General features: G+C 40.1%; 1 pseudogene; it reads left to right on the forward strand.

The window, feature by feature from the left end:
- The first annotated feature begins 458 nt into the window (after positions 1-458).
- Positions 459-15,220, forward strand: part of LOC149155059 (peptidyl serine alpha-galactosyltransferase-like) — a 43,284-nt pseudogene continuing 28,522 nt past the window's right edge.

Genomic DNA, 15,220 nt, shown 5'->3' on the forward strand with positions numbered 1-15,220 from the left:
AAACTCCAGAAAAAACAGCGATATATGTCAATGGCTTGAGGATGGAAATTCTGGATGAAATTAGCATTCTTTCTCCCCGAAATATTGAAGAAGCCTTTCAGAGCGCTGTAAAGGCCGAGGAAAAGATTAACAGAAAACAGAACAGCAGAAGAGGGAGAGGAAGTAGCAGAGGACGGGGAGAATCCTACGGTAGAGGGAAGAGTGCTGCGAACAGCGAAGAAGGCAGCAATTCAAAAACTTTAGGGACAGCAGAAAAAGGAGATAGCACCAGAGGAGGTCGGTCATACCAGAGAGGACGAGGGAATGGCCGCGGAAGAGGGACTAATGTCCAGTGCTACAGGTGCCACAAATGGGGGCACAGAGCCTTTGAGTGTCCAGAAGTTGAACAGGCCAGTCAGAGGGGAACGCTGATGGCACAGCCTGAAGAAGCTGAAGCACAACCCCGGGAGGTGGAAGACATGGCGGAGACAGGGGAAGCTTTGATTTTGAACAAAGTGTTGTTAAATCCAACCAAGGAAGTGGCTGAACCAACACAGCGGAAGGCACTTTTCCGGACAGTCTGTAAATCGCATGGTAAATGCTGCAAGGTAATAATAGACAGCGGGAGTACGGATAACTTGGTTGCCACAGAGATGGTGGAAAAACTGGGGTTGAAGCGGCTGAAGCACCCCACACCTTACAAGGTGTCGTGGCTGCAGAAAGGCCACCAGCTGTTGGTTGATGAACAATGCGAGGTGGAGTTTCGCATTGGCAAATACCACGATACAGTGGTCTGCGATATTATGCCGATGGACGTGTGCCACATACTGCTCGGAAGACCATGGCAGTATGACATGGAGGTGACACACGATGGGAAAACTAATTGCTATAAGTTTGTAAAGGATGGGGTCAAACACACACTTGTACCCATCAAGGAGGAAGATTGAGCAGAATCAAGTGGGACAAAGGCGCTATTAATTGGCGGAAAATAGTTCGTAAAGCAGGTTGAGGAAAATGAAATTAATTTTGCAGTTGTGAGGAGGATGAAGCCAGTATTACTGAACTTGGAGAAATCAGAATTGCCTAAAGAAGTACAAGAGCTGTTAGAAGAATTTCCAGCTATTGCAGATGATGAATTACCTGATAAGTTGCCTCCCAAGAGGAGCATCAGCCACCATATTGATTTCATACCAGGAGCAAGCTTGCCAAACAAGGCAGCATACAGAATGAGTCCAAAGGACAATGAAGAAGTACGAAGACAAGTGCAGGAGTTGTTAGATAAGGGACTCATCAGAGAGAGTTTAAGCCCCTGTGTGGTACCTACAGTCCTTGCACCCAAGAAAGGTGGAGAATGGCGAATGTGCACAGATTCCCGGGCTATAAACAAGATCACCATTCGATACAGGTTTCCCTTTCCTAGAATGGATGACATGACGGACTCTCTTAGTGGGGCAACATATTTTACAAAAATAGATCTGAAAAGTGGGTACCATCAGATCAGAATTAGAGAGGGAGATGAATGGAAGACAGCCTTCAAGACCAACGAAGGGCTGTACGAATGGGTGGTCATGCCATTTGGGTTGAGTAACGCACCGAGTACTTTTATGAGATTGATGAACGAAATGTTAAAGGAGTTTATTGGAAAGTTCGTGATAGTCTATCTGGACGATATTTTAATTTTTAGCAGGACGAAAAGAGAACACCTTCAGCATATTCGAAGGGTATTCGAGAAGCTGCAGCAGAACAAACTGCTGATAAATTTAAAAAAATGCACTTTCTTACAGAAGGAGTTAATTTATTTGGGATTTGTAGTGGCAGAAAATGAGTTAAAGATGGACCCGGAGAAGATTGAAGCGATCACGAGTTGGCCGTCACCTAAGAGTTTATTCGAGGTACGTAGCTTTCACGGCCTAGCAAGTTTTTATAGAAAATTCATAAAGAATTTTAGTGGAATCTACGCGCCCATGCTAGAGACCATCAAAAAGGCCAGCCAACCTTTTTGCTGACTAAGGAAGCAGAAGACAGTTTTCAACTTCTGAAGCGTAAGATAACGGAGAGGCCAATCTTGAGACTGCCCGATTTCAGCAAACCTTTTCAGGTTCGGTGTGATGCAAGTGGGACAGCTATTGGCGTTGTACTCAGTCAAGAGGACAGACCAGTGGCGTTCTTTAGTGAGAAACTAAATGAAAGTGGGCAGAAATACTCATCATATGACAAAGAATTATATGCAGTGGTTCAAGCCTTGAAGCATTGGAGGCACTATTTACTAGGAAGTGAGTTCATTTTGTTCTCTGATAATTCTGCGTTACAGTATATAACACAGCAGCACAAACTGAACCATAAACATGCCAAGTGGGTGGAGTACCTGCAAAGTTTCACTTTTGTGTTGAAGCACATCAGTGGGCAAGCCAACAAAGTGGCGGACGCTTTAAGCAGAAGAGCCCTACTCTTACAGGAAAGTGGCATACAGGTGATGGGATTTGAGTATTTGAAGGATTTGTACCAAATGGACGCGGATTTCAAAGAAGCTTTTGAAGCATGCCAGAATCCCGTACTGAGAAATACAAGCCCATGGCTAGATTTCAATTTACAAGAGGGATTACTGTTTCGAGGGGGACAGCTATGTGTTCCAGATTGTTCGATGAGGGAAAATTTGGTGAGAGAGAAACACAGTGGCGGACTAGCGGGACATTTTGGCATCGATAAGACATCGGAGCAGCTCGGGCATTTTTATTACTGGCCAAGGATGAGTCGGGACGTACAGAGGTATGTAACCAGGTGTAAAATCTGCCAACTGGCGAAGGGACACAGCCAGAACACGGGGCTGTACACACCTCTACCTGTTCCAAGCAGGCCGTGGGATTCGGTCAGCATTGACTTTGTCCTAGGATTGCCTAGAACGCAGTGGGGGTATGATTCAGTGATGGTGGTGGTGGATAGGTTCTCAAAGATGGCTCATTTCATCCCTTGTCGGAAGACTAGCGACGCCACAAACGTGGCACACCTTTTCTTTACGGAAGTAGTATGATTACATGGCTTACCTAAAACTATAGTTTCAGACAAGGATGTGAAATTTACAGGTCATTTTTGGCGCACCCTGTGGAAGAAGCTGGGCACACAATTAAATTTCAGTTCTGCGTATCATCCGCAGACTGACGGACAGACAGAGGTGGTGAACAGAAGTTTGGGCAACTTGTTACGAAGCTTGACAGGAGAAAACTCGCGATTGTGGGATCGAGCTCTAGCCCAGGCAGAATTCGCTTATAACGATTCGCCCAACCGAAACACCGGGCTTAGCCCATTTCAAATCTTGTATGGTATGCATCCGCGAGGAGTACATGAATTACGAGATTTGGGACAGCTGGAAAGGAGGAGTGCAGACGGGGAAGATTTTGCCGAAGCGATGAGTGAACTACATGAAAAAATTAAGTCAAGATTACAGGACAGCACGCAGAAATATAAGAAACATGCAGACATAAAGCGGCGAGAGGTAAATTTTGAGATTGGGGACGAAGTCCTTGCGCATCTGCGCCGGGAACGGTTTCCTAAGGGTACGTACAACAAACTGAAATTCAAGAAAATTGGCCCATGCAAAATTCTGCGCAAATTTTCAGCGAATGCATATGAAATTCAGCTGCCACCTGATATAGGCATATCACCCATATTCAACGTGGCAGACCTGTTCCCATATCATGCTCAGATGGAAGATGATAGTATGGTACAGCCACAACGGGACACCCAGTTCGAGAGCAGTCTTTGGAAGAAACAGTTGCCTTCGGTCCGGACCCATGAGATCGAGGGAATCCTCAGCACACAGGTGGCCAAGAAGACGCGCAGGAAAGAGTATCTGCGTTATCTCGTCAAGTGGAAGGACCGTCCAATGGAGGACAGCTCCTGGCTCAACGAGACACAGATTCGGAAAGCTGGCTACTCGGTGGAGGAACTCATGGAACGGAGCCATGAGCTCTCTCTTTTACCCCGGCAGCCTGATGCAGGAGCATCTGGTCGACAGGGAGAAGACCGAGAGAGGGTGGACATAGTTTCGGAAGAAGATTGGGAAAGTTGAAAATTTCATTAAACTGGACAGCAAGCCTGTCAAAGTTCTTAGTTTTTTTTTTTTCTGTTGTTTAATTTCTTTCAGGGTCAACTATAGCATTAAACTCTGTTGTCCTAATTTATGTTTATTTTATCTTAATTACTGTAACAGGTTTTAGTTAGAAGTGTTAAAGATAGATTAGTGTTAATAAGTATGTAACAGCAAACCCTTATAGCATAAAAGGGACAAGTGAACCAACAAATAGTAAAAGGAAACGTATGCCTGTATCAACTGTACAAAACCGAAATAGCATAACTACCAGGCAGTTAACCAACTGCTCAAACTATTGTACAAAAGGGCAAACGAAACAACCCAGAGGGGTTCAGTTCAGGAGCGGAACATGTAAAAGAGGAATACCAGAAATACATACATTATTTTCCTTCATCAAATACAGTGCACCATTAAAAATACAAGTCTATGATTTATGTCCTCTGCAATAATATGTACATGCATATCATCGTAATTTCAATTCATTTCAGGCAAACCAAAATAACAGAGTTCTTTACAATTCCAAAGAGTCCGTCGACTAGCTAAGAAGAGAGTGAGTACAAGACGGGAGGGCGCAACCCAACACAGCAGAACGAACAGACCACGGTCTAAACCGGTAAGCCACAAAACCATTACAAATAGTTCATATGCCATAAAAATATTACATAGTATGCCTGTGTAAAACAATATCTACAAAACTGTGTCACAAGGGTTCATAGAACCGAGCTATCAAGAGCTCACAAAAAAACCCCAAATTACGGTTACGGGTTGGAGGTAACCCTGACATACACAGGTCCGACAAATACACAGAATGCACACAGCAGACAAGAGTAAATGCGGCCAAGACCAAGAAACACTGTGAGAAAGTAAAGCAAAGACAGAGCTACTCGGTAAAGAGCGATTGTAGCCTTGGTGAATCTGCGGAATCCGGCCACACCTGCCAACACAAAGCAAGGTGAAGGGTTAGGGTCTGAACACCGATAATAACCCTGCAAACAAAGTTGTGAAATGAAACTGCAATCAAAACAAAGAAATCCGTGTAGGAGGGTGACAGAGGAGCCATACCTGTAGTGAGCCGAGACCCAGGCCAGTGGAAACGAAGTGCTAACCCTAAACACAAAGGGGCTGCGGAACGTTAGTTCCGGGACAAACTGTGGACACAAATATTTAGCATGGAACGAGGCCATACCTGTTCTATAAAGCCGAGCGTTGGAGAAAAGCCAAGCTGGAGAGTCTTCAAACTGTGAGTTTGACAGCAGAACAGAGTAGCAACCATTCATCACCAACATTCACCACAGAATTGCCAAAAAGACCATAACGAACAGTAATCACCAGAATAGAAACAGTAAAGCTCACACAGTCGAGGAACAAGTTGAACGCGCAGAGAAGGACCGTAACTTACCAAGAAACCCTGAAGTAAGCCCTTTGACTCCCATAGCACCGGATTGACGGAGTGGAAGAGCATTGTTACACCATAAGAAACCAGCGGAGCTCAACAGGGTTTCTCCCACAAACAGAAAAACCAGAGGCGGAGCGAGACCAGAACGACAGAGCAAGTCACAGAGTGAAAATGACTGAACAGGCGCAAAATGGCGGAGGAAAAGCGCATTAAGGGGATTAGGGTTTGTCAACCCCGAGGAGGGCAGGTGTCGTGAAGAGAGGCCGAGTAAGGTACCATGTATTGAATGCCAATCAACCACCACAAAAATCATTTACAATCACTTTATAATCAACCAAGGATTAGTGTGAGTCCACGTAGACTGAGTTAGCGGGGGGACCACGTGGGCTGTCCCCATCACTACAGGTTTTGGTGTAACCACAACCGTGACTCCAACAAGTGGTAGTGGTATAAGAGCAGAGGTCTCGAGTTTGAAACACACTCGGGTCTTGTTGAGGGGGAGATTGTTGCCTCCCGTTAATGGCGGTGTAGAAGGTCAACTCTCCCGGTGTGTTTAGTGGCATGTTCTTAAATCTAGCAATGTGTCTCTTTACTAACACCTAGGGGTTTTGATGTGTCTGTTTACTAACACCACCTACTGGTTTTGGTGTAATGACAATGGTGACTCCAACAATGTGCTCTAATATTGTAACCTACCACTCTCATATTATATGTAACATTTCTTTTTTATTGATGTAGAAAATACTCTTTTGCCCTAAATTTTGAGAAAGTAAATGCTTTTTTTTAACCAAACTAATAAAATTAAACATCTCATATTTTTAATTTCCATTCTTCTTTGTGATTATTGACTTATCTGCTCATTTACAATACTTGTACAAGATGATCATTATTTTCTATCTCTACTATACAGTCATGGAAACACAATTATAGATTGGATATATATTTTTAACAAATTCTTGGCACCGTTATTTAATTTGGGATTATAATGGAAACTAGGTACATCAATGTTTATTTTACTCTTGGCCACCTTTTATCTCTTTATATTCCTAGGTCCTTTATATCCCATGTTTAGTTTTATTCTGATATTTGTACATATGAATGCATTTGAAATTATATATATATATATATATATATATATATATATATATACTACATTAACCTAACCCTTCTATGGCTATACAATGCACTTTTTATAAAACACAATGACTATGCATTTCGAGCTATATGTAACATTTCTTTTTTATTAATGTAGAAAATACTCTTTTGCCCTAAATTTTGACAAAGTAAATGCTTTTTTTAACCAAACTAATAAAATCAAACATCTCATATTTTTAATTTCCATACTTCTTCGTGATTATTACTTGACTTATCTGCTCATTTACAGTACTTGTGCAAGATGATCATTATTTTCTATCTCTACTATACAGTCATGGAAACACAATTATAGATTGGATATATATTTTTAACAAATTCTTGGCACCGTTATTTAATTTGGGATTATAATGGAAACTATGTGCATCAATGCTTATTTTACTTTGCCCACTTTTTATCTCTTTATATTCCTGGGTCCTTTATATTCTATGCTCAGTTTTATTCTGATATTTGTACATATGAATGCATTTGAAATTATATAGATAAATATATACATATAACTATATAGTACATTAACCCTTCTATGGCTATACGATGCACTTTTTATAGAACACAATGACTATGCATTTCGATCTATATATTACTCCATATCCAAGTCTAACGACTTTCATATCTATACAATTATAATGTATCCAAGTCTTAGTCCCATGACTTCGACTTGGCATGCATATTTCCTATATGCTAATATGTAGTAATATATTGTCTTTGGGTTGGCCGGCAGACCACTCACATTTCCCATGCATTGGTCGACGCAGTGATAGACATTGTGTTTTTTATATAACAATATTTATGATGCCATTTTAGATCGATGTTGTAAACACCAGAAAATAGTACACGCTTTTGTATAATCTAAAAGACGCCCAAAGCCACCTGAAGATTTTCTAGCTGAAGGCATTATGAAGTTTAATATTTTAATTTTTTTTAAGGTTTTATATATAAAATTGGATTGTGTAGTTTATTCTTAGTAATAATTTACAATTGCTTGACATTTCTTTAGAAAGTCTAGGTCTAAGAAATGGAAGACTCAGCAAATTCAAGACCACTTCCCACACTTGGAAGATGATTCTGAAAGGTTTCAGTCAATAACATAATTTTCCCTCAAAATATGCAGCTCTCAAAGGAATCCTCTTGTGGTATTCATAAGTTATTTTCATTCATGAACCAAGAGAAGGAAGAGAGATTCAAAAAATTATATCTAAACATGCCATAAGAGGACCAAAGAGAAGACAATGTTATGCTAGGAAAATTGTTACTAGAGCAATCATTCATTTGCAGAACAAGTAAAGAACTATTGTGTTGGTAGAGTTCCTTCTTAGCAATCTATCACTCTAGTGTAGAGAGGATTCCCCATTGAGAGAGGCTTGATACTTCTTTGATAGAGAGGAGAACCTTGCAAAGAGAGTGAATAAAGGAACCTCCTTGCTCACGATTTTTGAGCACCATAACTCAAAGAATTCTCTTCAATTGTTTAATATTCATATATTGTATTCATCTTCTAAGGCCAGCATTAAATAAAGGGAGTCATTTTCCATAATTGTGTTGACTTGTTTTCTTCATTAAGCATTATTTGTGTGTTTATCTGTTTCTTTTAGTTTATGTTTGTATATTCATAGTTTTCACTATTTGTAATGTTTTGTTGCTTCATGCTTGTCCACTAACAACAACCAAACTACTTGCATATCTTTGCACTGAACAATCAACCAACTGCTAAGAATGTGTACCCTATAGCTACAAAAACACTACTACAACATTCACTATTGTATTTTCTTTACTCTACAATTGTGTTTGTAGGATCCTCTCTCTTCATTAACACCTCACAAGGCATTCAACATCTCTCTGAAATTTTTAAAAGGAACTTTTGGACGACTTGTTCGTATTTTTTTTGTCCACCCTGTGGATTTCTTATAGACAAATGGGTAGGCTATGAATTTTTCTCAGATAGACCAGTAGACTAGTCTGTGCATGATAAAACCTGTCCAATTTTTAGAAAGAAAAATATTCCTTATAATTCCACTTTTCTTAGGTGATTTGTAGCCTTTAGTGAATTTCCTTCCCCTCTGCAATTTCTTTTCTTTCCAGTCAGATTACTTAATTTCTTTACTAATCACAAGTAGTAGGGTAATTAGATTATCTTTAATTTTATTTTTATTTGCAATAGTCACATAGCGTAATTATGGGGAAAAGTAAGTGGCCAAATTCCACATATATTTTTCAATCTATTTTGTTAGTTTTTGCAAATCGCTAAAGGATTAAGTGGTCCATCATCCAAAAATCTTGTTACTAAACAAAGCAGTTTTTTTCCTTGCATCTTTAGGCAAACCTGGGCTTGCATATGAAAGCTTTCTTAAATCACTTGTGTTTCCCATCTCCCTTTAGGCACACATAGTGTAATAGGAGAAAGAGTAAGCTGTCCATTACTAGTGCATCATTTCTTTTTCATGCAAGGAATAACTGAAATCCACTGTAATTAGGATGATATTGTAAAGGATCATCAAATATCTACATCTTAACACACTTTTCATGTTCACTTTCTCACTTGCACACAATTAAACATCACACACTAAGCTTCTATAAGCTTTGTATAAGAAGGCATCCTACTTTTTGTAATTATCTTGTTTTGGCTTGCATCTCACACCCTAAGAAAAGTAAAACCCTTAAAAGAAACCATAACTTGAACCATCTAAATTCCCCACAGGGGCCACAAAATAATTTATAGTTCAAGTTAGGACCATTGGGGTTAGGCATCCCATAAGTCACCATGGTCATGTTACATATTTGAAACATAGCAGCAGACTTCTAGGGTGCTCAAAATCCTTCAATCATCCCACGGAAAAGAATACCTGAGCATGGTAGAGACCCAATTCAGAGGGGGTTTGTCTTTGGCCTAGTGCATGTAGTACTATTTGGGTTTGCCTCACTCTTTTAGTGCTTTGTTAACTAACTACTAAGAAGCTAAAGCCTTAAATTCTCAGGTGGGACGAATGTACTTTAGTGGTCAAAATCTATGGCATCCATCCCTATAAGTAGAGGTGTGGGCAACACAAAATCCTCATCCGTTACCTTGGTTGATTTTTAAACTACTAGAAAGCATCATCAGTTCTTTTGGAACATTTCCCTAGTAAGCATCACAAGATATCTCTGCAAGGGCCAATTACTTTGAGAATGGCAAGAATGACTAGGTATTTATAGGATCTTTTATCATAAGTAAAAGCAAATGAAAACCATTTTTTTGTTTGATTGATCACATAGTCTAATTTATAGGGAAAGTAATAATTTTATTTTCACTTTGTTTTATGTATATGATTTATTTGCTTTGATAATTATCTCCTTCCCTCAATCACACAGATAAACACACAATTTGCTTGACACAATAAGGGACCCCATGGCTCTCCATTGATCTAGAGATTTTCAATACCTCCCTCCATTACCATGAGGAGTGGCAAGCATAGAAGACACCACATAACTACCATTATTGGATCTTCCTTTATCGATACAACTTTTCTTGGAACCCCTCCTCGTCAAAGTATCCCATTCACTACCCCTCAGGAGACCCCTCACACTAACCCTCAGGGGAGTCCTCCCACAACTCCCATCCCGAGAGTCCACGCAATTCCCACCAAGGTAACTATCCTCATTAGGGAACCCACATACATAGCTATTCAAAATTGTTTCGTGATGGAGGGAAACTCGTAGGTCCCTTTTTTATCTTCCCTAAACCTTCCTAATTTAAGAAATCTAACCAATGACAGGAATTGACCACCCATGCCCACCAAGCTCCCTTTGGACATTCCAAAATTCGAGGGGAAGCAGGAAGAAGACCTAACAAATCATGCCATGACCTTTCAACTTTTGTATTCATCAAATAGTATCACATACAATACTATTCGATTATGACTATTTCAGCATACCCTTACAGGGCCTGCAGCAAAATGATGTATTGACCAACCTTCTACATTTGATTGGAGCTTTAGTTCCCTAACCAAAACATTCCTAACATTATTCCAGCTCTTAGTCTGTTAGGACTTTGACCTAGAACTTATTACCCATTTCAAACAAACACCTTTTATAAACATATCAAATCACATCCATGAATGGTGAAAATGTCATATCTTATGCAAAGCACATTTGGAAGACAAACTCCTCCTTGAAGTATTTTGAGAACTCTCACATTAGAAATCTCAAAGGATTTGGTGAATTCATCCCGACAAAATGAGGAAGAGGACATTAGAAAATCTCAAAAATTAGAGCTTATATACACATAGTCTAGATATATCTACCATGTTCTTCTAGATGCCCCACGCCTGCAAACTTTTAAACAAGATACACTAGGTGCATCCAATGTTGTTGATGGATTGATTGGGACCATATCCCAAAACCAACTTGAAAACACCTTCCAGTACCCTAGCAACAATTACAATGGCCAGCCATTTGGTGCCATAGCACCACCACCTCACACATAATATTATCTTCGTCAACCTATGCTTATGCAGAATCCTATTACGTAGGTCAACTAATATCAGCTTACGCAGGGTGGCTAATAACCTCCCATGCAAGGTGGCTCATACCCCCCTAGGAATGTGGAAGCAATTCCTCCTTCCCAGAACTCATATTCCAGTAAGCGACAAGGGAACCAATGTTTCTCTTTCCCTGCACCTCAACAGAATAACCCACCATCACAGGCTAATGCATGGGTTAATCTATTGCAACCTTCTCTCGCTCAATAGTAAAAATTGGTTGAATAGCTTAACACAACTAACCTACCTAACGTTTCTAAGAAAAATCAAAGAGTAAGCCAAAGGGAGAGTCTAGCCAATGGGGTAGTAATCAGCAACAACCTCCACGAACACTGACTAGGGGCAACCACAACCGAAACCAAAACCAGGGACTCGCCAATAAAAACACACAAAAGAAAAACTAAAACACAAGTCTACAGACTAATCACACTTGTGCCATTTGTAATGAATATGGTCATTACACCTATCACTATCCTCAACTCCATGATTTTAAAATGATGAAATACAATGGCGGGCAAGGGGGGGGAAACCAACAACCTGTAATGATGCAACATTCCTTCACCAATTAAGGAGTGGTAAATACACAATAGGAAAACTCCAAAGAACACTATAACTATTCTTGAGGAAGTTCCCAAAGTGCCTCAAACCATGACATTTACATGGCAGGGGAATATTTTATCCCGTAAACATGCAACGAGGAGTATAAAACTCCACCAGAAACAAACCCTTCCACCTAGATACTATAGTACCTACAAAACCTTTGATAATCCCTCGATATGCCATGAAACCCATCCAAAATACGCTTAAAGGTCTTTTACAGTGAGCTAGAAAGAACTCAAAGGTTGCTCACATCTATAGCATATTCAATTATTTAGATCAAACTACTTCAGTTATGTCAACATTGAAAGTTTTGCAATCATGCCCAACCCAACGGAAATCATTACTTTCTACATTAGGAGAAATCAATCCTTTTGTTTCTTGTTTAAGGTATTTGACCTAGACAAAGCTACCGTGTGCCTACCATCAGTTGTAACTTTTCAAATTCTTGTCTCAGACCAACGACCATCCACCATTGCATAGTCAACGAGGGGGCATCCACATGTATTATGTCCAAAATAGTTTGGAAAAAACTTGGATCTCCCAAACTTAAACCATCTAACATCACTCTCAAAGTGTGAAATGAGTGTCATTATATTCCCGTAGGCATATACCAAGGCATTCTAGTACATCTGGTAGGTAAAACCATGCTCATAGACATTGAAGGATTGGACACACAGTTGGATTATAATATCGTTCTTGGCTGAAGTCATATGTATGAAATGTCAGCAGTACCATCTTTTGTATTCAATGTCATGATGTTCTCCCACGATGGGAAAATTATTACAATTGACCAACTCGCATACTATGAGAAGAAGACATTAACTATCCGTGATGGCGTGCTACCTTTTGTCAAATCTTCTCCCGAATTGGTCACAACTTACACTGAATTCGGCCCAGATAATTTAAGCAATCTACACTCCTAGGGACATTCCCAAGAGACCCACCTGTGATAGAGGATACACCTCAAGCCATAGGAGCCTCGGTGTGCATGATGAGTTCATCAAACACCTATCAAGATCAGGAAGTAGTTCCCGATACCAACATAAATTTTGTTCATGATGCTTCATTCTTACCATATGCTATCACCTAAACAACCTTCTTATTCACTCCACCTCATTTTTTCTTGCACTAAGTCATTGTAACACTCTCGTTTCCCAATATAGCTCTGGCGATATCAGTTTGGTATTTTTCCCCTCAGGCCTTATCGGAAAAGTTAGTTATCACCTCAACAGGCATATTTTTTGCAGCCCCTCCTCAATATAACACCCCACAAAAATAAACACATGCATCGACACCAACCGATGCTAGAAAATGGGATTAAAAAAAAGGAAAGAATGTGGAAGCTTCAAATGCTTCCTCCTCTAGTCTACTTCCACCCCATGCTTTGTGTGAAGTAGTTGGGCACCCTACCAATATGTGCCCTGAGTTATATGAGTTAAAATCTCTTCTGCCTTCCCCAAAAGCGCCAGTGAATCCTCCTCCCCCTACCAGAGGAAAGGAAAAACCTATGTGTTACAAGGCATTATGCACCAATCATGCATGCGCCATATGTGTGGAATACAAGCATTACACTCATCATTGCCTTGAAATCCCTCGATATTGAAATGCGTTCGGTGCACTTGCCCGAGCCAGTACCGTGACCCCATCTCTACTAGCCACCCCAATCACAGATGATGGGCCTAAAACCATTTTTGTGTCACGGGGGAAGAAGCTTCATGTTCATATCCCTCTTTTTATCCCTCAACCTCCCACCATCCACAGAGGCAACCAAATTCGGTGACACCCCAACATACCTCCATGAGTGCTTTATTCGATGAACCATACCATTTCATAAACCAGTGTCTCGAGTTATAGGAATTTAGGATTATTACCCTAACCTACACATAAAACTAAGCAACAAACTTAGATGTAGGGATCATAGTTTCCATATTTATGTTGGAAACTATCATACCTGGTGTTAGCCACACCCTACCTGATTTCACGAACTATTGGATTTCATTCATTGATTCATCGTTGAGAACTCTAATTTAGTCGAACGAGATACCTAATCCCCGGATAACACCACAAGAGTGGGGGATAAAGAATATAGGTCCATATTGTGCATATTCGATGACAAAACCCTACCTAATATAAAGTCAAGCACCGATCAATGTGTCAACCTCCACCACCATCGCTCTGGTTCTAGAAGAAATACAAAACGGCCTCAAACCACTTTGTCAAAATCAACTCATACGTGTGCCTTATGCAATAGACCCAACAACCTAGTAAATAAATGCTAGGAATTGCGCAAGATTGAAGTCATCTTTCGCTTGTTGGTCCATACTCTACTAATTAACCACACTCGAAATTCATGCCATCAGTGTCATATCTTCTCTCAAGCACACTATACGCAAAACTGTCAGTACCTTCCCCGTTTTCAAGTAACGAGAGTAGCATTAAGAAAACCTCACATTGGGAACACACCTTAAGCGGATACTAAGATCCAGAGGTTGCTGACACCTAGATATGCCCCACCTAATGATATTAACCAGGTTTCATCGTCTCATGATATAGATGATATTGACACCCACACCATTTATAGTGTTAGCACTAATTCTATGTGCAATATTTGCACCAGTAACTCTCATAGTTCTGAGACATGTGATATGTTCCAAACATTTAGACAACTTAGAATTCAACATCAACCTCATCATGAGGAAGACAATTTTTCCCCTCGAACACCACCAAGGTTGCAAGAACTTCCTCCCACTCATTATCAACTCACCATTATGGAAATTCTACCACCACCCAATGCTGATGACATGCAACATAACATACGATTCATTTCCTCATTCGTATGGACCATGATTCCTTTTGTCTTCTCATCATTTTTTGATGTCGATACTTCCAAACCCACCACACCGGTGGGACCATAACTAAAGGTGCATACCCATCCCATTTTCACATTGTCAACTTCCCTAGGTTCTACAACATCAACAACTGAATCATGTTCTTTCTTGTTGACCAACACAGCTAGGCATAAACTCCAACCTCATGGCCTCATGCAACCTAATTCAATAATATATAATATTTTTCACTCAAATGAAGATATTCTAGAGGCCATGACAAAACCCGAATGTCCATGTGATCAAGCAGGAAGTTGAGAAAATCCACAAAGTTGGTTTCATCTATCTTCTTGCTTACACGTCTTGGGTTTCGAACCCTGTACCCAGCATGATCTGGATCTTGGGGGCAGGCCCCCAAGATATGAAAATTTGAAATGATAAAAAAATATGAGAACACATAGTAAACAAAACCACAAAGAAACTTTTTTATTAAAAAAAAAGAATAATTTTAAAAGCTACATTGTGGTGGACAATTTGTCTTTTTACAAAATGTGACTTGTTACTTATAGCATTTTTTTGTTACAATACCACAGGTAAATTCTATGGGTGGTTAAATACCATGGGTGAATGAATACCATGGGTGGATGTCACTTACAACACCATGGGT

Source organism: Pinus tabuliformis, chromosome 9 (genome assembly GCF_031772625.1).
Source record: "Pinus tabuliformis cultivar Carrire ecotype Pingquan chromosome 9, CPIR1, whole genome shotgun sequence".
Classification (NCBI taxonomy): Eukaryota; Viridiplantae; Streptophyta; class Pinopsida; order Pinales; family Pinaceae; genus Pinus; species Pinus tabuliformis.